Below are 22,955 nucleotides of genomic sequence, written 5' to 3'. Positions count from 1 at the left end.
TGGGAAAACTGGATTTCCACGTGCAGAATCGTGAAGCAAGACCCCTACCTTACACCTTACACAAAAATCCACTCAACATGGATTAAAGACCTAAATCTACGACCTGACACCATCAAGTTACTAGAGAACATTGGAGAAACCCTGCAAGATATTGGCACAGGCAAAGAGTTTCTGGAAAAGACCCGGGAGGCACAGGCAGTCAAAGCCAAAATTAACTATTGGGATTCCATCAAATTGAGAAGTTTCTGTACTGCAAAAGAAACAGTCAGGAGAGTGAAGAGACAACCGACAGAATGGGAAAAAATATTTGCAAACTATGTAACAGATAAAGGGTTAATAACCAGAATCTACAAAGAGATCAAGAAACTCCACAAAAACAAAACCAACAACCCACTTAAGAGATGGGCCAAGGACCTCAATAGACATTTTTCAAAAGAGGAAATCCAAATGGCCAACAGGCACATGAAAAAATGTTCAAGGTCATTAGCAATCAGGGAAATGCAAATCAAAACCACAATGAGGTTTCACCTCACCCCGGTTAGAATGGCTCACATTCAGAAATCTACCAACAACAGATGCTGGCGAGGATGTGGGGAAAAAGGGACACTAACCCACTGTTGGTGGGAATGCAAACTGGTCAAGCCACTATGGAAGTCAGTCTGGAGATTCCTCAGAAACCTGAAGATAACCCTACCGTTCGACCCAGCCATCCCACTCCTTGGAATTTACCCAAAGGAATTTCAATTGGCAAATTAATTTAAATCTTACCAAGCCCTTAGACCTATTTAACAGTTTACTGTAATAAGTTAAATGCCATTGTAGGGAAATAATCCAATTAATCAAAAATATGAGATTTTTTGTAAATGGACTAATCTAGTTTTCAATGTCATTTTTAAAATTTATTTATTTTAAAAGGTTTATTTATTTATTTGAAAGGCAGAGTTACAGAGAGAGAGACAGAGGGAGAGACAGAGAGAGAGGTCTTTCATCCACTGGTTCACTCCCCACATGGCCTCAACGGCTGGAGCTGGGCTGATCCGAAGCCAGGAGCCAGAATCTTCTTCCAGGTCTCCCATGCAGGTGCAGGGGCCCAAGCATTTGGGCTATCTTCCACTTCTCTTCCAGGCCATAGCAGAGAGCTGGATTGGAAGTGGAGCAGCCAGGTCTCGAACCAGTACCCCCAAATGGGATGCTGGCACTGCAGGCGGCAGCTTCACCCACTATGCCAAAGCCATTTTTAAAAGTAGGAGGAGAAGGCCTATACTGTGGTGTAGTGGGTTAAACCACCATCTGCAGTGCTGGCATCTCATATAGGTGCTGGTTCGAGTCTTGGCTGCTCCACTTCTGATCCAGCTCCCTGCTAATGTGCCTGGGAAAGCAGCAGAAGATGGCCCAAGTCCTTGGGACCCTGCACCTGCGTGGGAGACCTGAAAGAAGCTCCGTGCTTCTGACTTTGGTCTGGCCCAGCTCTGGCTGTTGCAGCCATTTGGGGAGTGAACCAGCAGATGGAAGATCTCTCTCTCTCTCCCTGTCTCTCTGCAACTCTGCCTTTCAAATAAATAAATAAATAAATAAATTTTTTAAAAAGTAGGAGGAATGTATTAGAATAAAGACAAATTAGACATAATAACCAAATATAATTTGAACTTTGAGAAAGAAGAAAAGTAGCCCATGATGTCCGTACCTGAGTTGGCCTGGTTCATACAGGCCATGGAGTTCTCTTGTTGAGCATGAACTATTTTACAGAATACCAAAATATAAGGTTTCTCTGCGACTTTTATGGAGCAAGACAAAACAAACTATTCTATAATCCTAAGAACATGCAAAAAACCTTGTCCAGGCCACAAAAATGGCTAAACATCCACCTTTCCTGCATTATTTCTTCTTCCAGAAAAATATTAAAATAATCATGGAATTGCTCTCGGTTTTTGACAGCCCACAATCTATAACCAAACCACTGCTATCTTGAACCACTCATACGAGCCAAATTCCTATGAGCCCCAACTCAAGCTGCAAACAGTTCATTCAGATATGTCCTGTCCCCCTACCTTGATAAGTATACCTACATAATTACCTGGAAGACCAGTTGCAAAGTGAGATTTCTGGGACTCCTTGAAGTTACTGTCTAGGATATGTTGCGTGGGTTTGTAGCCCATAAACAATCTCTCCTTCTCCTTCCACCCCACCTTCATAAGACAGCCCCTCAGGCTTCCATGTAGACATGTTAGCCCTGCAATCAGCTGCCCTGGTAGGCCAGAGTTGCACACATCAGTAGTGTAGGCCACCCTTGGGGAAATGGGCAGCAAAAGAGATCTATGTAGTTTCTGACATGGACACTGGTCCATTTGCACAAAGAAGTACAAAGCCCAGGTGTCTGGAGCACGCTATAGATGGAAAGTCCTCTTGTCGATCTGTTGTGTGTGTGTGTGTGTGTGTGTGTTTTAGTGTCTGTTTGTTTGAAAGGCAAAGAGACAGAGAAAGAGAGCTCCCATTCCTTGGTTTGTTTCTCAAAGGCCTGTAATAGCTAGAATTGGGCCAAGATGAAACTAGGGCCGGGGGACTCAATTCAGGTCTCCCATGTGGGTGGTAGGGGCCCAATTACTTGAGCCATCATCTGCTGCTCCCTAGAGTTCACATTAATAGGAAGATGGAATTAGGAGCAGAGTTGAGACTCAAACCCAGGCACTCTGATGCAAGTGGCTTTACTACTAGGCCAAACAAATGCCTGCCACCACATTTTAAAAAATTAAATATTTACTAATTTATTATGTGAAAAAAAAAGCTCAATGCTTTCAACTTGAATTTTTGTCACTACTTTTAAACAGTTTTGGAGTTTACTGACCATTATATTTCCTCTTTGCTGGACAAAGGCTACTTATTTTACTTTTTTTAAAAGATTTATTTTCTTTATTTGAAAGAATTACAGAGAGGGGCAGAGACAGAGAGAGAGGTCTTCCACCCGCTGGTTCACTCCCCAGATGGCCACAACGGCCAGAGCTGTGCCCATCCGAAGCCAGGAGCTTCTTCTGGGTTTCCCATGTGGGTTCAGGGGCCCAAGGACTTGGGCCATCTTCTACTTTATCCCAGGCCATAGCAGAGAGCTGGATCGGAAGAGGAGCAGCCAGGACTAGATCCGGCACTTTGCATGAAAATATGGGATGCTGGTGCTTCAGGCCAGGGCTTTAGCCCAGTGCATCACAGTTTCAGCCCCTACTTTTTTTTTTTTTAAGTAAAGAGGAAGGAAGAGAGAGAGAGAATGCCCACCTTCTTCTTCTTCTTTTTAAGATTCGTTTTATTTATTTGAAAGACAGTTACAGAGAAAGAGACACACACACACACACAGAGGTCTTCCACCTGGTGGTTTACTCCCCAAATGGCCTCAAAAGCCAGAGTTGAGCCAATGCAAATCCATGAGCTTCTTCTGGGTCTCCCACGTGGGTGCAGAGACCCAAGGACTTGGGTCATCCTCCACTGCTTTTCCAGGTACATTAGCAGGGAGCTAGATTGGAAGTGGAGCAGCTGGGACTCAACCTGGCGATCATAGGAGATGCCGGAGCTGTAGGCCTGGGCCTTAATCTGCTGTGTCACAGCACTGCCCGCCCCCCACCCCTCACCCCCCGCCATCTTCTGGTTAACTTCCCAAATATCTGCAACAGCCACACGTAGACTGGGCCCAAACTGAGAGCTGGCAACTCAATCCAGGTCTTCCACATGGGTGGCAGAAACCAAAATAATTGAGCCTTCACCTATTTCTCCCTTGGTCTGTTTTGGTGGGAAGCTAGAACTGAGAGTTTGAGTTGGACGTGAACATGCCAATTGGCATCCCAACCACCGCACCAAAAGCCTACCCTAATAAAAGCCATTTAATTATTTCTATGAAATTATAAGAGCTTTTTGTATATTAAGGAAATCAGTGGTTTGTCATATGAATTACAAAGATCACCCCTCTCCAGTTTTCTCTTTGATATTTATATTAGAAATTTTTATTTGGACAAAATTGTAGTCTTTTTTTTTATGGCTTTTGGGATTTGAGTCATGAAGAAAAACATGGCCTTCACACCAAGATATAAAATTACACAGCTGTGTTTTGCTTTCCTCTATTGCCATTATGTTTCATTGTTTCTACATTTAAATATCTAATCTATCTGGAATCTATTTTATTTTATTTTTTGAATTTATTTTTTAAGGAATACAAATTTCATAAGTGCAACTTTAGGAATATAGTTATTCTTCCCACCATACCTATCTTCCCACCCACACTGCCCCCCTCTCCCACTTCCCTTGCCAGTCCCATTCTCCATTAAGATGGAATCTGTTTTCTAGTCCCGGTTGGGGCGCCGGATTCTGTCCCGGCTGCCCCTCTTCCAGGCCAGCCCTCTGCTGTGGCCAGGGAGTGCAGTGGAGGATGGCCCAGGTGCTTGGGCCCTGCACCCCATGGGAGACCAGGAAAAGCTCCTGGCTCCTGGCTCCTGCCATCGGATCAGCGTGGTGCGCCGGCCGCAGCGCGCTGGCAGCGGCAGCCATTGGAGGGTGAACCAACGGCAAAGGAAGACCTTTCTCTCTGTCTCTCTCTCTCACTGTCCACTCTGCCTGTCAAAAAAAAAAAAGATGGAATCTGTTTTCATGAAAAATTATATTGAGGGTTCACGTTTTCCTTTTATTCTGAATGACAAGCTCATTGACTCCACTACACTTGCTGACTCACTATCGTTTCACACGGAAAGTCTGACTTGCATGTGGAGGAAACACCTCTTATCTCCTGAACAGCACCCTCCATCCCTCAAGAGGAGACCCAGTGGCACCTGGCAGATTCTAGGTGCTCAACAAATACTTAGCGGACTGGGGTGCATAAATCTGAGAGCTGGATGTATCATCTTCAGAGAGAGAGTGATTGTGAAGATTAAATGAAATAATAACTGTGGTTCTTTTTTTTATAACTGTGGTTCTTTAAAAAATAATCACAAATTCAGATAATACTAGCATGTTTTTCTGTTTTTTTTTTAATTGTCCAATATTATACTTAGACAATGGCATTAATATCTGAGTCATCATCTGCAAACACTGGCACACAAATCAAACAACAGACTTGGTATTCGCAGTTGACCTCAGATTCTTTTGTTTTTTAACTCACAGGGTCAAGGTATTCTGGGGAAGGAGGGAGAAACTACCACAGCAAATGTTTTTTGGCTCTGTTTTTGCCGTTGCTACAAATACAATTATTGGGGAAAAAAGCTTTTTAAAAGTCTCTACTGTGTTCATGTTTACAAATACATAATTGTAGCTGCATTCATCTTAGGTTTATTCCCTGCTATGTCTCAGACTCTCGGTCCCTCTTGAACATAAGATTTCCAAACAGATCCTGTCACTTTGCAAACAGCCTGCTTCCCACCTAGACTTCCCTCAGGTCAGAGCTTCTCAATGTGGATCAAGTCATATGAGCCCAGGGCTGCTGTCTTCACACTCCTGGGAAGTCTGACTGCTCTGCTTTCTCCTCTCATCATAGGAAAACTTCCCTGATTATGGTTGATCTGTGTCCATTTCTCTCCTGGCTTTGGCAAAAATCAATTCAGCAAGTATGTTTTGAGCAAATCCTCTAGCCCTACATGATTCCAGGCAGCTGAAATACCCAAGAAAGTGCCAGTAATCCAACAGATGTTGTTCTGAAATATGGGCCTGAGACTGAGGGCCCAAGAAGTTACTTAAATGTCATCTGTAAAATAAAACCATGAGGTTCCAAAGGAGCCACACGCAAATGATTGCAATTAGTCATTTTTACCAAAGTAGGACTGGGAAATGCAGTGGTTCAAAGAGAGCATCCAGGAATAAAGAACACATAGAGATGACGTCGCTTGTGACCAAAAAACTGCCCCCTCTGCGATGTGCTCTTTCCACTTGAACTCTCTGCCTCTTTGCTCATCTGCAAAATAGAAATACTGCATGGTGCTTACTACAAAGAGTCATTTAGAAGATTAAATGTGACAATGACTATAAAGCACTTGTAATCAGGGGCCAGTGCTGTGTGTAGTGAGTAAAATCCCTGCCTGCTATATCGGCATCCCACATGGGCATCAGTTCACGTCCTGGTTGTTCCACTTGCATTCCAGTTCCCTGCTGTAGCACCTGGAAAAACAGTGGAAGATGGCCCAAATACTTGGGCCACTGTACCCATGTGGGAGACCCGGATGGAGTTTCTGGCTTCTGGCTTTGGCTCATCCATTGTGGCCTTTTAGTGGAATGAACCAATAGATGGAAGATCTTTCCTTCTCTCTCTCCCCTTCTTGCTCTCTCTATAACTCTGAATTTCAAATAAATAAATTTTTATAAATATACCAATATAAATTTGTACAACATTTTATGATAATAATTTGGCAGTGTCTGTCCAAAGTTTAAATGGACTTTCCTGGCCAGCGCCGTGGCTCACTAGGCTAATCCTCCACCTTGCGGCGCCGGCACACCGGGTTCTAGTCCCGGTCGGGGCGCTGGATTCTGTCCCGGTTGCCCCTCTTCCAGGCCAGCTCTCTGCTGTGGCCAGGGAGTGCAGTGGAGGATGGCCCAAGTACTTGGGCCCTGCACCCCATGGGAGACCAGGAGAAGCACCTGGCTCCTGCCATCGGATCAGTGCGGTATGCGGGCTGCAGCGCGCCAGCCGTGGCGGCCATTGGAGGGTGAACCAACGGAAAAGGAAGACCTTTCTCTCTCTCTCTCTCTCACTGTCCACTCTGCCTGTCAAAAAAAAAAAATGGACTTTCCTATCTAATCTTCCTAATTCTAGGAAGCCCGAAATACTTGTGTAAAAGTGTGACAATCAGACAGTCGTTCATTCATCAACTATTTTCAGAGCATCAACTCTTTTCTAGGCTCAGTACTGTGGCTCACACACACATACACACATTGAAAGGGGCAATACCACCGTTCACAAGGACTCAGTGCCAATACAGATCAGAAACACGGATCACTACTGTGGCTTCAGATTGCTGTAAGTGCTGTAGGAATGGCAGTTTCCCAGGAGCCTCTTATAAGATAAAGTAACTACTGGTAATTGCTTCAAAGTTCGGGAAAACGTAATTGTAAGATAATATTTAGAACCTTCAGAAAAGCAAAGGATTGTGGTTTTTATAAACGTTTAAAATACATCATGGAAGACTAAGAGACTGGTAGAGTTCAAATGAACATATGAGAAATATGTTTCTTTTGTAAGTTCTTTCCCAGGCACATTAGCAGAGAGCCGGACCAGAAGTGGGGCAGCTGGGACTCAAACTGGTACCCATATGGGATGCAGATAGTGGCTTAACTCACTGTGCCACAGCACCTGCTCTTTTCTAAGTTCTTGTTAACATTTTTTTAAAATGATTTATTTATTTATTTGAAAGGCAGAGCTACAGAGAGGGGGAGGGGAGAGGAGGGAGAGAGGTCTTCCATCTGCTGGTTCATCCCCCAAATAGCCGCAAAAGCCAAAGCTGGGCAGATCTGAAGCCAGGGGCCAGGGGCCAGGGGCCAGGAGATTCTTCCAGGTCTCCCACACGGGTACAGGGAATCAAAGACTTGGGCCATCTTCTGCTTTCCCAGGCCACAGCAGAGAGCTGGATTGGAAGTGGAGCAGCTGCATCTCGAACCAGTGCCCATATAGGATGACAGCATTGCAGGCGGTGGCTTTACCCGCTATGCCACAGTGCTGGCCCCTCTTGTTAACATTTTAACAATGGATTATGAAGAAAATACAGCCAAAGGATGCTTGACTCCTTTTTTTTTCTTTCAAACTTTTATTTAATGAATATAAATTTCCAAAGTACAGCTTATGGATTACAATGGCTTCCCCCCCATAACGTCCCTCCCACCCGCAACCCTTCCCTTTCCCACTCCCTCTCCCCTTCCATTCACATCAAGATTCATTTTCGTTTCTCTTTATATACAGAAGATCAGTTTAGCATACGTTAAGTAAAGATTTCAACAGTTTGCTCCCACACAGAAACATAAAGTGAAAAATACTGTTTGAGTACTAGTTATAGCATTAAATCTCAATGTACAGCACACTAAGGACAAAGATCCTACATGAGGAGTAAATGCACAGTGACTCTTGTTGTTGACTTAACAAATTGACACTCTTGTTTATGGCCTCAGTAATCACCCTTGACTCCTTCTTGTACAATGTAATTAAGCTCCAGTCACAACCTTCTATTTGTTCATTGCATTTTCTTTTTTTAAAAAAATGATGTTATTTTTATTTATTTGAAAGGCTAAGTTACAGAGAGAGGAAGAAGCAGAGAGAGAGAGAGAGACAGAGAGACAGAGAGACAGAGAGACAGAGAGAGATCTTCCATACACTGGTTCACTCCCCAAATGGCCACAATGGCCAGGGATGGGCCAGACCAAATCCAGGAACGTGGAGCTTCTTCTAGGTCTCTCATGTGGGTTCAGGGGCTGAAGTGCTTGGGCCATCTTCCATTGCTTTCCCAGGTATATTAACAAGGGAGCTGGACTAGAAGTGGAGCAGCTGGATTCTAACTAGTGGCCACATAGGGTACTGGTGTCACAGGTGGCAGCTTTACTTACAAAGCCAAAACTGTAGCTCCTATTCATTGCATTTTCAGCACTAACTACACCAAAGCCTTTCTCCTTAGCAAGTGCCTTTGCAGCTTTTTAGTTTTCAAGGTCAACTTTCTCACTGTCCCCTGAAGTTTCTTATTTATTTATTCAATAAGTAGGAGAGAGCAAAAGTGAACATCATAGAAATAGTACATGCCCTTCCTGGACTATTCATTCTGATGGGTAAAGTAGATGAAGACCAAGACTAAATTTGTAATGAGGTGACACTGGTGTTGGAGTATCATCTTATTGGCCTGAAATGCCAGCATCCCATATGGGCACTATTTTGTGTCCTAGCTGCTCCACTTCCAATCCAGCTCCCTGCTAATAACCTGGGGAAAGCAGTGGAAGGTGGCCAAAGTGTTTAGGCCCCTGCTACCCATGTGGGAGACCTGGATGTAGCTCCTGGCTCCATCTGTATCTTTCACATGGTTGGCACTTGGGCCATCTTCTATTGCTTTCCCAGGCACATTAGCAGGGAGCTAGATTGGAAGTGGAACACCCTGGACTTGAACTGGCACCCATATGGGATGCCCAAGTCACAGATAGCAGCTTAACCCGCTGTCCCATGATGCTAGCACCTATGGAGTATTTCAAACATACGCAAAAGTTATAATGATCATAAATAGCATGCATTTTCGCATGCATTTTCTTTTTTTGAGTATGTCTTATTATTTTTATTTTTTTCTTCCCACTGTACCTGCCTTCCCACCCTCTCTCCCACTGCTCTTCCTCCTCCCTCTCCTGTTCCCATTCTTATTTTTTACTAGGATCTATTTTCAATTAACTTTATGCACATGTGATAAACTCTGCTAAGAGTTCAGCAAATAATATGGAAAAAAAAACTTTTCCTCAACAGTTGAGAGAAGGGCTGTTCAAAGTCATTGCTTCTCAAAGTATCAATTTCACTTTTATAGATTACCTTTTAGGTGCTGTATGAGTTATCACAGATCAGGGAAAACATATGGTGTTTGTCCTTTGGGACTGGCTTATTTCACTAAGTATGGTGTTTTCCAGTTTTATCGATTTTGTTGTAAATCCCATAATTTCTTTATACAGTCTTCAATTGATGGGCATTTGTATTGATTCCATACCTTAACTATTGTGAATTGAGCTCTTAGCATGCATTTACAATGATCTTCAGAAAGTGGCTGATCTCAATCTCTACTCTCCTCCTTATTTTGAAATAAATCTAAGATGTTGCATAATTTTGTTGATAAATATTTTAGAATGTTCATTCCACAACACAGCCTTGAGACTTTTATCTTTCCTAAAGGGAATTGAACTATTCTGTCTAGTCAGTGACAGAACCTACTTTCGATAAGTTGCTGCAGGAAGGCCTCTTCAAGAAGGTAGCATTACCTCTGAGACACAGAACAATATTTTCCAAATTATCTGGTCAAGAACCAGTTTTTCTGTCTTTTAAAATTTCCAGTCAGATGCAGATGAGCACATTACGAAATATAATAAAAATAAATTACATCAAAAGCAAAATTTGGTAGCCTGTGGGCCAAATAAAGTCCACAGCCTGTTTGTGTGTGATTCCAATACTAAAGGTGGTGTTTATTTTGCTTGATTTTTATTGGTTGGAAAATAATAAGGATATTTCATTACCTAGAAAAACTATGTGAAAATCAAATTCCACTGTCCATAAGTAAAGCTTTATTCAAACACAGCCACTCTCATTCATCTATGTTGGGTTTACTTTCATATGTTTTCATGTTGCAATGAACAGTTGGCAGTGAAAATAGTGTGGTCCACTAGCTTACCACAATTGCTATCTGTCTTATACAGAAAATATTCCCTAAGTTTGACAGTAAATTGAAATCCCATTATTTTATCATTATATTTAAGAGATATAAAACCACTCTACCAAATTGCTGTAAAACTTACTCTCATTTTTTTTACATCTCTTGTTGCTAGCTTGTAAGCTTACAAACTTGCTAATCATCTTCTGTTCTCTATGTCAGAGGTGTTCCAAGTCCATGGATCATACCTTGGAGAACTCTGACCTGGAAGACAGAGGAAGGAGCCTCATAGTGAGACCAAGAAGTGTTCCAGACATGACTAGGTGAGTGCAAAATGGTCATGGGAAAGAACTTGGCCTGATCTAGGCTAGAAGATGCAAGCTTGGCAGTCATGGGCAGGGTTTTCACTGACAGGTATCCTGTTGTCCTACACTGTGTTTAAAAACAAATTAGAATTTTGAGCTAGTAGTTTTTACATGAATGATTTCTTATTTAAACCTAGATTTCTGACTTGTGGGAAATCTAAAAATGTAGCAATTCTGAACCCCTACAGGGACTGAGCAATCTCCTGGGGTGGAGAAGCATCTTCCCATTGGATGAGTTGTGTGTGGGCATACCAGTCCACCACAGTACCCCCTTCACCTGCCAACAAGAGCTGCATTGCCCCTATAGACATCTGAGTTTTTGACCCTTGCTTTATGCTGTTAGGAAGTCATAGGATCAGAAGTGAAGTATCCATGGGGACAGGTGAGATGGAAACTATGTGGAGAGGCAGGTGAGAATCAAGTGTCTCAAGATTAAGAGGTCTTTGAAAAGGAAATAGATAAGGTGCAGTGGAGGAGTTTTGTGTAAGGAAGCTCATTAAGGTGAATCAAGTAGGTAACACAATTTACAAGTATTGTTGTAGGAGAAGAATGGCAAAATGGTGGAAGGCCAGGGAATTGGTGACAAAGATTGCACAGGAGATTGTCAGGGGAACTGGGAAATCAGGATATGTTTTGGAAGAATTGTGAGGATTTGTTGACAGGTTTCAGGTTGGGGTGTGAAAGGAGAGAAACCAAGGATGGAGGATGATGTCTAGGTTTCTGACTTCATCCACCATTATGAAGACCTCTACCATTTTGAAGCTCCTATTCTGAGGGGGAAAATCCAGGCTTTTAACCAGGCATACTTTTATTCTGAACATTGCAACTGAGTTAATTTGCTCATACTTTCATGGAGGTTCTGCCCTGGAAGTATGGAAACTTGTGTTGACAGTTAGTATAGGGGAAGATGGCAGATGTGTGAGGCAGGTTAGCTTGATGCCAGAAAACTGAGTCAAAGAAACGTGAAAAATATAGGGAGACCAACCTTGGCTACTGGTGGGAGGATTGCTGGAGATTAGCCCTTTATTGAATGAAACCTATTTATCCCTAGGCACCTCATTCTTCCTCTCTGGGCTTTGGTTTCTTCTTGTTAATACAACCAACATTTAGAATGAATATAGGTTGGTTCTGCATCTCTTTAGGGGAAATACATTTCCCGTGAGATTATGAGATTTGTCTCAATTAACATTTCCAAATTAGCACTAAGTGATACAAATAAGTTCTGCTATCTATAAAGTATCTTGAATGAACTGAGTTCAGTCTTGAGTATTTGCTCATGAACCATCATCTAAGCCCCCTCTCGTCTGCTTCAACCACTCATAAACCTTGAAGAAGTATGATTTTGAGTTTTTTTAAAATTTAACTTCACCATCAACATTTTTGAGGTGCCTCCAAAATCTTAAAGTGGATTCCATAAGTAACCAAGACTTACCGTAAGTGTCTTGATACATAAGTTTGCAAAACCCACTGGACTAGATAATTTTGAACCTTCTAACTCTATTGTTGTATAATTTTGAAATACCTATGAATGGAAAGCCGGAAGAAAATCAGTGTCTTTTAGAATCATAGCAGCAAATTATTTCTGGATTAAACTGGGATATAAATAAAAAAGCAATAGACAAAATTACTACCTTTTATATTCCAATTGTTACCATCTAATTTCTGAAACCCCTATTGGAGAAGGTAAAGGCATATCCCCTCACACCCTGGAGCGGGGCTGATACACAGCTGTGTCTTCCTGTTGAACACAGCCAATTTCATAGAGCATCAACATCAAACAAGGTCATTCTGTGACCCTCCACCATGGTCAAGACAAAAACAAGACCACTCTGTAATCAGATCTCACCGTAGACAAAACATGAACATTATCCAAACCACAAATATGGTCAAAGAGTTTCTATCCTGGCTCATATCAATCACTGCTGCTGCTTTACAATTGAAGTTTAACCTCCTTCATTCTTTCTCCCTTAATACAAATGAAGATACCTAATATTAGAATTATTCCTGCTTCCTTACAGCATCCAATTCATAGAAAATCTCTGCTTTCTTTCTTTCTTTCTCTTTCCTTCCTCTTCCTTCCTCTTCCTTCCTCTCTCTCTCTCTATCCCTCCCTCCCTCTCTTCCTCCCTCCCTCCCTCTCTCCCTCCCTCCCTCCCTCCCTCTATCTTTCAAGATTTATTTATTTATTTGAAAGGTAGAATTACAGAGACGGAGAGGCAGAGGTAGAGAGAGAAGTCTTCTGCCCCAGTGATTCACTTCACAACTGCCTGAACAGCCAGGGCTTGGTCAGGCTGGAGCCAGGAGCCAGGAGCTTCATCTGGGTCTCCCAAATGGATGCAGGAGCCCAAGTACTTGGGTCATCTTCTGCTGCTTTCCCAGGTGCATTAGCAGGGAGCCGGATCAGAAGTGGAGCAGCCAGGACTTGAACCAGCACCCATATGGATGCCAGTGCTGCAGATGGCAGCTTAACCCATTATGCCACAGCACTGGCCTCAGCTCTATTTTCTTTTAACCTTCCAAAATTACCTAATATAAGTTCTGACCCCATAAAACATTTCTGTCTCCCACTTAGATATGCATGGCTTCCCATGTGTGTATTCCCCCATACTGTGATGGGTAACCTAATTTGTTCAAGCATATGTGTGCTTTTAGTAGCCTTTGACTAGAGAACATTATCAAATTCAAAGCTAAACTATTCTCTGGAAAATGAATCAAATGGCCAATTGTAAATTGTTTGGTCTCTCAGTAGAAAGCCCAAAGATTTCTTGAAGCAAATGTAGTTTGCTTTAATCAGGATGTGGTTTACCTCAATACTTGTGCAATTGTAGATCACTTAATTCAGCTTTGTAAGATTTAAAGATCCTCAAGCAGCTGTTGTCCTGGGAGGGAAGCTCATAGAAGATGAGGTAAGCTACAGATTTTTGAAATTACCAGATTTAAAAATCCAAATAGATGAGTATGGATTATCTGAAAAGACCTCAGTCAGAGGATGGGGGTGGGGTTTGAAGGGGCAGTAATGTGCAGCATGAGGACCTGGACGACACAATTCTGGGTATTCTATTGCCCCTAACAATGTGAATGGAAACTTCTACAATTGTATTACACAATACTCCTGAGATAGATGGGTGAAAAATCGTTAGGAATATCAAGTTCCATTTGGCACAAACAGTGATCAAAAGGGCACCTGAATTTTCAGTGAGCTCAGAATGCTTCACACTGAGCTGAGGAATGCAGGAAAGTCTCCGTAAAAGAAATTACAGCCTCCAGATCCCTCATGCCGCCATGGAAACTGGAACCCACAAATGATGCAATTGTAAAGGCAGCTGGATACTTGCACATAGGACTGTTGGGAGTTAGGTTTGAGGGTGGGAGAGATGAGGGAAAGATCCCACCATGAGGAAAATGGAAACCAGGCAAGGAAAATGTACACTAATCCTGGTAACAGAAATGAAACTGGTCACAGCTGTTAGCTATAAGAGATGGGAAAAAGCAGTAAGTAGATTCCACTTTCTCATGATGTCTTCCATCAGATATTGTTAAAACACACTTCACTATCATTAATTCAATCCTCTAGCACCATGCTGAGGGTGCAGTCAGCCTGTTTTATAGGCAACATGGCCAACTGCATGACTTATGATTGGGAGGAAAAGCAATCACATGAATAAAACATTCCCCAGCAACTGGCTGTGGTACCAAGTATCACAAACTCATTTGCAAATCCCACATTTTCTTTACTGAAGTTTATCTAAAGTTTAACATTCAAAGAAAAATTTTCTCTCAAAATGTAGTGAAATGAAATCATTTAATGAATCTCAGTTAAAGAAGAAGTTAGAAGCTGGCATTGTGGTGTGGGGAGTAAAGCGACTGAGACACTGGCATCCCATTTGGGTGCTGGTTTGAGTCTCAGTTGCTCCACTTTGGATCTTGCTTCCTGCTGGAAAGCAGTGGAACATGGCCCAAGTGCTGGGGTCCCTGCTACCCACGTGGGAGACCCAGAAGAAGCTCCTGGCTTCTGGCCTCTGGCTTTGGACCAGCCCAGCTTGGCTGGTGCGGCCATTTGGGGAGTGAACCAATGGATGGAAGATTCTCTCTCTCTCTCTCTCTCTCTCTCTCTCTCTCTCTCTGTATCTCTGCCTCAGTCTCTCTGTCTCTCCCTCTCTCTTTCTGTAGCTCTTTCAAATATGTAAATAAATCTTGAAAAAAGAAGTTAAAGAAGGGGGTGTTCCTTATATAAAGATTGTAGTTTAGCTCTAAGACTGAAATTCTTTTGAGATACAAAATCACACCAAAATAATTAGAGCAACTTTGCCAGGATCTTTCTAAATGGAAGGATTCCAACTATTTTGTCTATCACTATGGTTAGTTCCAAGCTCAGGATGCTGTCCGCTTTATGTGCTCAATCAATTCTTGTTAAGTAACTACTAGGTCTTCAGTGTGTGGCAGCAACTGTTAGTAAAGATAACTTTCCAATGCCTTCTTAGTAGAGTACCAACTCAACAACCCCAATGATTTGTGACATGAGGCATTTTCTTATGACTTTATTTGTTCCTAATATTCCATTCATTCCACTCACATTTTCCAAGTGTCTATAGGATGCTAGAAGCTGCGGTGGATTCTGGGTGTTCAGGGTTGATAAATATCTGACACATATACTCATTGAGTTTAATCTTAGGTGAAAGAAAATAGAGGTGAAACAAACAATTCACAAGTGGGAATTGACCTACAGTGGTGACAAGGACTATGAGGGAGACTGGACAAGGAAAAAGAAAACGGAGAATGAGCCTTATGTACTGAGCAAAGGAGAGAGGGGAATGACATGATTTCAGGGAAAGGATGGAGAGGGCCACACCAAGTCTTGTAGCCAGTTTTATGGTTGAGTTTTTTTTTTTAAGATTTATTTATTTATTTGAAAGGCAGAGTTACAGAGAGGCAGAGGCAGAGAGAGAGATATCTTCCATGTGCTGGTTCACTCCCCAGATGGCTGCAATGGCCAGAGCTATGCCAATCCAAAGCCAGGAGATTCTTTGGGTTTCCCAAAGAGTGCAGGGGCCCAAGGATTTGAAAGTCAGAGTTACAGAGAGAGAGAAGCAGAGGCAGAGAGAGAGAGAGAGAGAGAGAGAGAGAGAGAGAATTTCCACTGCTTTCCCAGGCCATAGCAGAGAGCTGGATTGGAAATGGAGTAGCCAGGACTAGAACCATCACCCATATGGGATGCTGACACTGCAGGTGGAGGCTTTACCCGCTACACCACAGTGCTGGCCCCAAGATTTTGTTTTTCATAACTGTATATGTTTAAGGTTTATAGCACAAGGCTTTTATCAATATATACAAGGATGCTTCAAAAAGTTCATGGAAAATTCATGTAGTCTTTTGATTCTATTTTCCATGAACTTTCTTTTTATTATAACATTTATTTGAAAGAGATGCACGATGGTGGCAGGGGAGAGTGCTCTCCCATTCAATGGTTAACTTCTCAAATGCCTACAACATCCAGCACTGAGTTAGGGTGAGAGCCAGGGGCTGGGAATTCAGCCTAGGTCCCCTACATCAATACAGGAACACAAATACATGAGCTATCATCACTGCCTTTGAGGGTCTGCATTGACAGGAAGCTGGAATCAGGAGCTTGAGCTGGGAACTGAATCAAGGCACTCCGAAGTGGGACACGGGCATCTAAACGACTGCTCTTGCAGATTTTTGGAGGTCTGATGGGGAGAAAGTGGAGGACTACCCACTCTTTGATGAATGATTTACTTTAAAATCTGGGCACTGACCAATTGCTGCAAAGAACTGAAACACCTAGTCACAAGGCTAGGCATGAAACAGCTGGAGACCTCACCTCCTACTTATCTCTATCATGGTTGTAGTCAGGTAGCTAGTTTTGTGTGTCCCAGTGAGTCCTGACCTTGATCTGCTTCCATTTGGAGGAGAGCCTGGTTATTGAAGCACCAGCCTGCCATCTTTCTCTTAGCTAGCCTAGTTTTTCCATAGCGTGCATTTTTAAACTTTGAAACCTTTTATTTAAGGTATATTAACTTCATACATTTCATATACACAAATTTAGGAACATAGTGATTCTTCCTACCCTACCCTCTCTCACCTGCACTTCTACTCTTCTTCCTTCTCCCTCTAGTATTCCCATTATTATTTTTTATGAAGATCTATTTTCAGATATCTTTATACACATAAGATTAACCCTATGCAAAGTAAAATTTCAACAAATAGTATGAAATTTGATATTGTGATGCCTCCGGCTTTGTTTTTGTTGTATAAGATTGTTTTAGCTATTTGGGGTCTTCTGTATTTATATATGAATTTCAGCATCATATTTTCTAGATCTGAGAAGAATATCATTGGTATTTCATTGAATACATAAATTGCTTTCAGTAGTATAGACATTTTGATGCTATTGATTCTTCTAATCCATGAATATGGGAGATTTTTCCATTTTTTTGTATCTTCTATTTCTTTCTTTGATGTTTTGTAATTTTCATTGTAGAGATCTTTGACCCCTTGGTTAAATTTATTACAGGGTATTTGATTTTTTTGGTAGCTATTGTGAAGGAGATTGATCTTAGAAGTTATTTCTGGCTGGCGCCGCAGCTCACTAGGCTAATCCTCCGTCTTGCGGCGCCGGCACACCGGGTTCTAGTCCCAGTCGGGGCGCCGGATTCTGTCCCGGTTGCCCCTCTTCCAGGCCAGCTCTCTGCTGTGGCCAGGGAGTGCAGTGGAGGATGGCCCAAGTGCTTGGGCCCTGCACCCCATGGGAGACCAGGAAAAGCACCTGGCTCCTGGCTCCTGCCATCAGATCAGCGCAGTGCGCCGGCCACAGCGCGCTGGCAGCAGCAGCCATTGGAGGGTGAACCAACGGAAAAAGAAGACCTTTCTCTCTCTCTCTCTCTCTCTCTCTCTCTCTCACTGTCCACTCTGCCTGTCAAAAAAAAAAAAAAAAAAAAAAAAAAAGAAGTTATTTCTCAGCCATGGCATTGTCTGTATATACAAAGACTATTGATTTTTGTGTGTTGATTTTATATCCTGCTAGTTAACCAAACTTTATATGAGTTCCAATAGTCTCTCAGTGAAGTCTTTTGAAACTCCTACATATAGAATCATGTCAGTGCCTGCGCTGTGGCGTAGTGGGTAAAGCCACCACCTGCAGTGCTGGCATCCCATATTGGCACGGATTCGAGTCCTGGCTGCTCCACTTCTGATCCAGCTCTCTGCTCTGGCCAAGGAAAGGAGTGGAAGATGGCCTAAGTCCTTGGGCCCCTGCACCCACGTGGGAAACCTGGAGGAGGCTCCTGGCTTCTGACCAGCATAGCTCCGGCTGTTGCGGCCAATTAAGGAGTGAACCAGCAGATGAAAGACCTTTCTCTCTCTCTGCCTCTCCTTCTCTGTGTGTGTAATTCTGACTTTCAAATAAATAAATAAATATTTTTTAAAAAAGAATCATCTCATCTTCAAATAGGTATAGTTTGACTTCCTCATTCTACTCTGTATCTCTGTGATTTCTTCTTCTTTCCTAATGACTCTGGCTAAAACTTCCAGGAAGTCCTGGAGAAAGGTCTCTCATACAGGTGCAGTGACCCAAGGACTTGGTCCATCTTCTATTGCTTTCCCAGGCCATAGCATGGAGCTGTTTCAGAAGTGGAGCAGCTAGGACTTGAACTGGCATCCATATGGGATGCCAGCACTACAGGCAGTGACTTTACCAGCTACGCAACAGTACCGGCCCAAATTTTTTTTGTTTATTTATTCAGAACACCAGCTCTTCATTTTGCTGATCTTTTATATTCTTTTTTGTTTCATTTTTATTTATTTATTATCTAATTTTAATTATTTTTTCTCCTACTAATTTTGTGGTTGGTTTGTTGTTTTCCAGGTCCTTGAGATGCATTGATAGCTCATTTATTTTGTACCTCCAATTTCTTGATGTAGGTAGCAATTGCTATAAACTTTTCTCTTACCACTGCTTTTGCTTTATCTCATAACCTTTGACATATTGTATTGTCTTCTTCATTCATTTCCAGAAATTTGTTGATTTCTCTTTTGATTTCTTCAAGGACCCACTGTTCATTCAGGAGCATGTTGTTCAGTCTCCATGTGTTTGCATATGTTCTAGGGATTCATAACTTGTTGATTTCCAGCTTTATTCTGTTGTGGTTGTGGTCAGAGAAGAAGCTTGGTATGATTATGCTTTTTTGAGTTTGCTGAGACTTCCTTTATGGCCTAGAATGTGGTCTAGCCTAGAGAAAGTTCCATGTACTGGTGAGAAGAATGTGTATTCTGCAGCTGAAGGATGAAAAATTTTGAAGATATCTGTTAGGTTCATTTGGTGTATAGTGTCAATTAACTCTTTTGTTTCCTTGCTGATTTTCTGTGTGGTTTTTCTGTCCATTGCTGAAAGTGGGGTTTTGAAGTTTCCCCATTACTATTGTATTGGAGTCTATGTTTCCCTTTAAAACCATTAAAATTTCTTTTAAATAGCAATAATTGGGTGCATATACATTTATTATAGTCACATCTTCCAGTTGAATTGATCTCTTAATCATTACATAGTGCCCTTCTTTGTCTTAACAGTTTTTATGTTAAAATCTATTTTGTCTGATATTAGGATGGCTATACCAGCTCCTTTTTGGTTGCTGTTAGCATAGAATATCATTTTCTGTCCTTTCACTTTCAGTCTGCATGTATCTTTATTGGTGAGATGTGTTTCTTGTAGGCAGCAATAGATGGGTTTTGTTTTTTAATCCATTCAGCCAGTTGGTATCTTTTACTGGATGGTCGAGGCTATTTACATTCAAGATTACTACTGATAAATAATGACTTGGTCTTGCCATTTTTTCATAAGTATTCCTATTGTTTACTTTGGATTTCTTTTTTTTAGATTTTTATTTATTTATTTGAGAGGTAGAGTTACAGACAGTGAAAGGGAGAAACAGAGAGAAAGGTCTTCGTTCCTCCCGTTGATTCACTCCCCAAATGACCACAACAGACGGAGCTGCACTGATCCGAAGCCAGGAGCCAAGAGCTTCTTCCTGGTCTCCCATGTGGGTGCAGGGGCCCAAAGACTTGGGCCATCTTCTACTGCTTTCCCAGGCCACAGCAGAGAGCTGGATTGGAAGGGGAGCAGCCAGGACTAGAACCAGTGCTCATATGGGATGCTAGCACCGCAGGTGGAGGATTAACCTACTGCACCATGGTGCCAGCCCCTACTTTGGATTTCCTTTGTACTTTTGCTGGGAAATTTTCTGCCTTCACATGCTGTTGTAGTGATGACCATGTTTTTGTGTTTCTGTGTGTGTACATTCTTAAGCTTCTTTTGTAAGGCTGGACATGTGGTGACAAGTTCTTTCAATTTTTGTTATGGAAGGTCTTTATTTCACTTTCAGTCATAAATGAGTGTTTTGCAGGGTATAGTATTCTGGGTTAATGTTTTTTTCTTTTTTTCTCTCTCTGAAGACTTAGACAGACTGTATCTTCCCATTATCTCCTAGCTTGTAGGGTTTCTCAGGAGAAGTCAGCTATGAGTTTAATTGGAGATCCTCTGAAAGTACTGACTTTTCTATCACACACATTTTAGAATCTTTTCTTTATGTTTTAGTACGGAAAGTTTGACTACAGTGTGTCATGGTGAAGATCTTTTCTGGTCATATCTATTAGCTTTATGTGCTTCCTGTACTTGAATGTCCCTTTCTTTCTAAAATTGGGGATATTTTCTGTAATGATGTCACTAAGAAGGCCTTCTAATCCGTTCTCTCTTTCCATACCTTCAAGAACTCCTAAAACCCATATGTTGGGCTGTTTGATAGTATCCTATAAATCTCCAAAACTCTTTTTAATTTCTCTAATTTCTTTTTTTTTTTTTTGGTCTTACTGTAAAATTTCTAGAGATTTGTCTTCTAGAAACTCACATATTCTTTCTTTTGCCTCACCAAGTCTGTTGTTAAGGCTTTCCACTACAATTCTTTATTTCTAATGTTTCATTTTGCTTTCTCCTTATTTCAATTTCATGGGAAAAATTTCATTTATGTCATGTATGGATTTCTTTAATTCATGGATTTGCTTCTGATTACATTTGAGTACTCCTATCATTATGTTTTTGAATTCTGTGTCTGGCATTTCATCAGTCTCTTCATATTCACATCTAGTAAAGTAATGTTGCTTTCTTTTGGGGCATCATATTGTCATGTTGTCTTCCTTATTCTTTTTTTTTTCTTTTTTTTTTCTTTTTTTTTTTTTTTGACCGGCAGAGTGGATAGTGAGAGAGAGAGACAGAGAGAAAGGTCTTCCTTTTTGCCATTGGTTCACCCTCCAATGGCCACCACGGCTGGCGTGCTGTGGCCGGTGTACCGCGCTGATCCGAAGGCAGGAGCCAGGTGCTTCTCCTGGTCTCCCATGGGGTGCAGGGCCCAAGCACTTGGGCCATCCTCCACTGCCTTCCCCGGGCCACAGCAGAGAGCTGGCCTGGAAGGGGGCAACTGGGACAGAATCTGGCGCCCCGACCGGGACTAGAACCTGGTGTGCCGGCGCCACTAGGTGGAGGATTAGCCTATTAAGCTGCGGCGCCGACCATCTTTCTTATTCTTGTTTCTTGAATTTCTGCATTTATTTTTAGGCATTTGTGGAAACACTTATTTTTTTTTACACCCTGAGTTGGGTTTTACCTTTGAACAATGCCTCTGTGCTTAGTGGAGTGTTTGCTGTTTCAGTGAATAACCAGATGTGTGTGCTGGGTGTGGTCAGGGAGCTTTCTTCAGTGCTCCAGTGTGAGAGGTGTCCAATGTGATGCCCAAGTTGGGCATGGTAGATCTCTTTTTAAATCAGAGGATAGGGTTGTTTTTTTTTTTTTTATCAGTTGTATTGGTGTAGCCTCACCCTCTCCTTCTCTCCTCCAAGGCAACCAGTGCCCGGTTGATAGCCCCAGTGAGTGCTATATTCATCTGCATTGTCACAAGAACCACACAAAGGATCTGTGCAGTCCTCAATGTGAGCATGGATCCCGTAACAATGACCCACCCCAGGCAATCAGGGAGCCCCAAGCATGTAGAGCCATCCACAGTGACTGCTGAGAGACCCAGCCACACCTGTGCCCGCCTATGCAGCCACAGTGTTTCCAGTGTGTTCCACAGTCACAGGGCACTGAGGATCCACTCTGCCCTGCCATTTTGTCCCATCCACAGAGATGCAGAGACGCTTTCAGGACCAGCAGCCTGTGGGTACTCTGCCTAGACAGCCTAAGCCCCAGAGGCTGTGAAGTGCTGGGAGGCTTGGGGCACCTCACAGCCCTATTTGGGCACCTAGCCCTTGTTAAGCCTCCCAGCCAGACTCAGGTGTCTCCTCTCAGGTGGTTGCTGGGTGTGTGGACATGAGCTAGTGCAGCTATTACACGTTTGAAATGGTGCCAGCCCTCTCTTAGCTAGTTAAGGGATGCTGGTGCCAGGTGGTCAGGGAGAGAGAAACATGCCCCCTTTGTTTTCCTCTAGATTGGCAGGTACTCTGTACTCATGCCAGGCTCTTCCCACAGCTTTACCGCCAGTGGCTTGGGCTGCTACAATCTGGTCTCACTTCATGCTCCAAAGTTGATGCCAAGGCTCTCAGCTGCTGGGGTCCTGTGCTCTGTCCGTGCCTGTGTTGTGCATCCACACACTCCACGTAGATCCACAGCATCCCTCTATCTTCCATGGAGTTTCCACTGCCATTTTCTCCCTAACTCTTCCCTGAGATTGCACTCTCTCCACTTTTTTTTTTAACCATCTTCCCCTAGACTAGAGCAGTAAGCGCCCTCCCTAGTCCACCATCTTGGAATCCTAACTTATCTTTCAATTACATTTTCCTGGAACTTTTTGAAGTATCCTCCTATGGCGTATGCTACCATTTCTTTATCTGGTCATCCATCCACAGACATGTAAGTTGTTTGCATTTCTTGCCTACTATAACTGTTGCTGCCATGAACGTGAAATGGCAGACAGCTCTGTGGGATACTGCTTTCATTTCCTGTGGGTGTAAGAGCTTTAACGTCAGGGCAGCCCAACAACCCAGTCCAAGGAGTCACTTGACTGGACTTGTATCTTTCAAGTTGTCATACAGGCCCAATGTTCTTTTTCAATTAGTCTTCAGAGTCCACAGCCTCCATTTGTAACAGCCCCATGGATCAGACATATGTATGGAAGGCTGGCACACGCTGCTAAGTGCCTAGCAAAATGGTAGCTAATGTTTACTTCATGTTTAATCTGAGACAGGCATTATGTTAAGCTCA

This window comes from Oryctolagus cuniculus, chromosome 13 (genome assembly GCF_964237555.1).
Source record: "Oryctolagus cuniculus chromosome 13, mOryCun1.1, whole genome shotgun sequence".
Lineage (NCBI taxonomy): Eukaryota > Metazoa > Chordata > Mammalia > Lagomorpha > Leporidae > Oryctolagus > Oryctolagus cuniculus.
Note: the sequence above shows the minus strand (reverse complement) of the source record.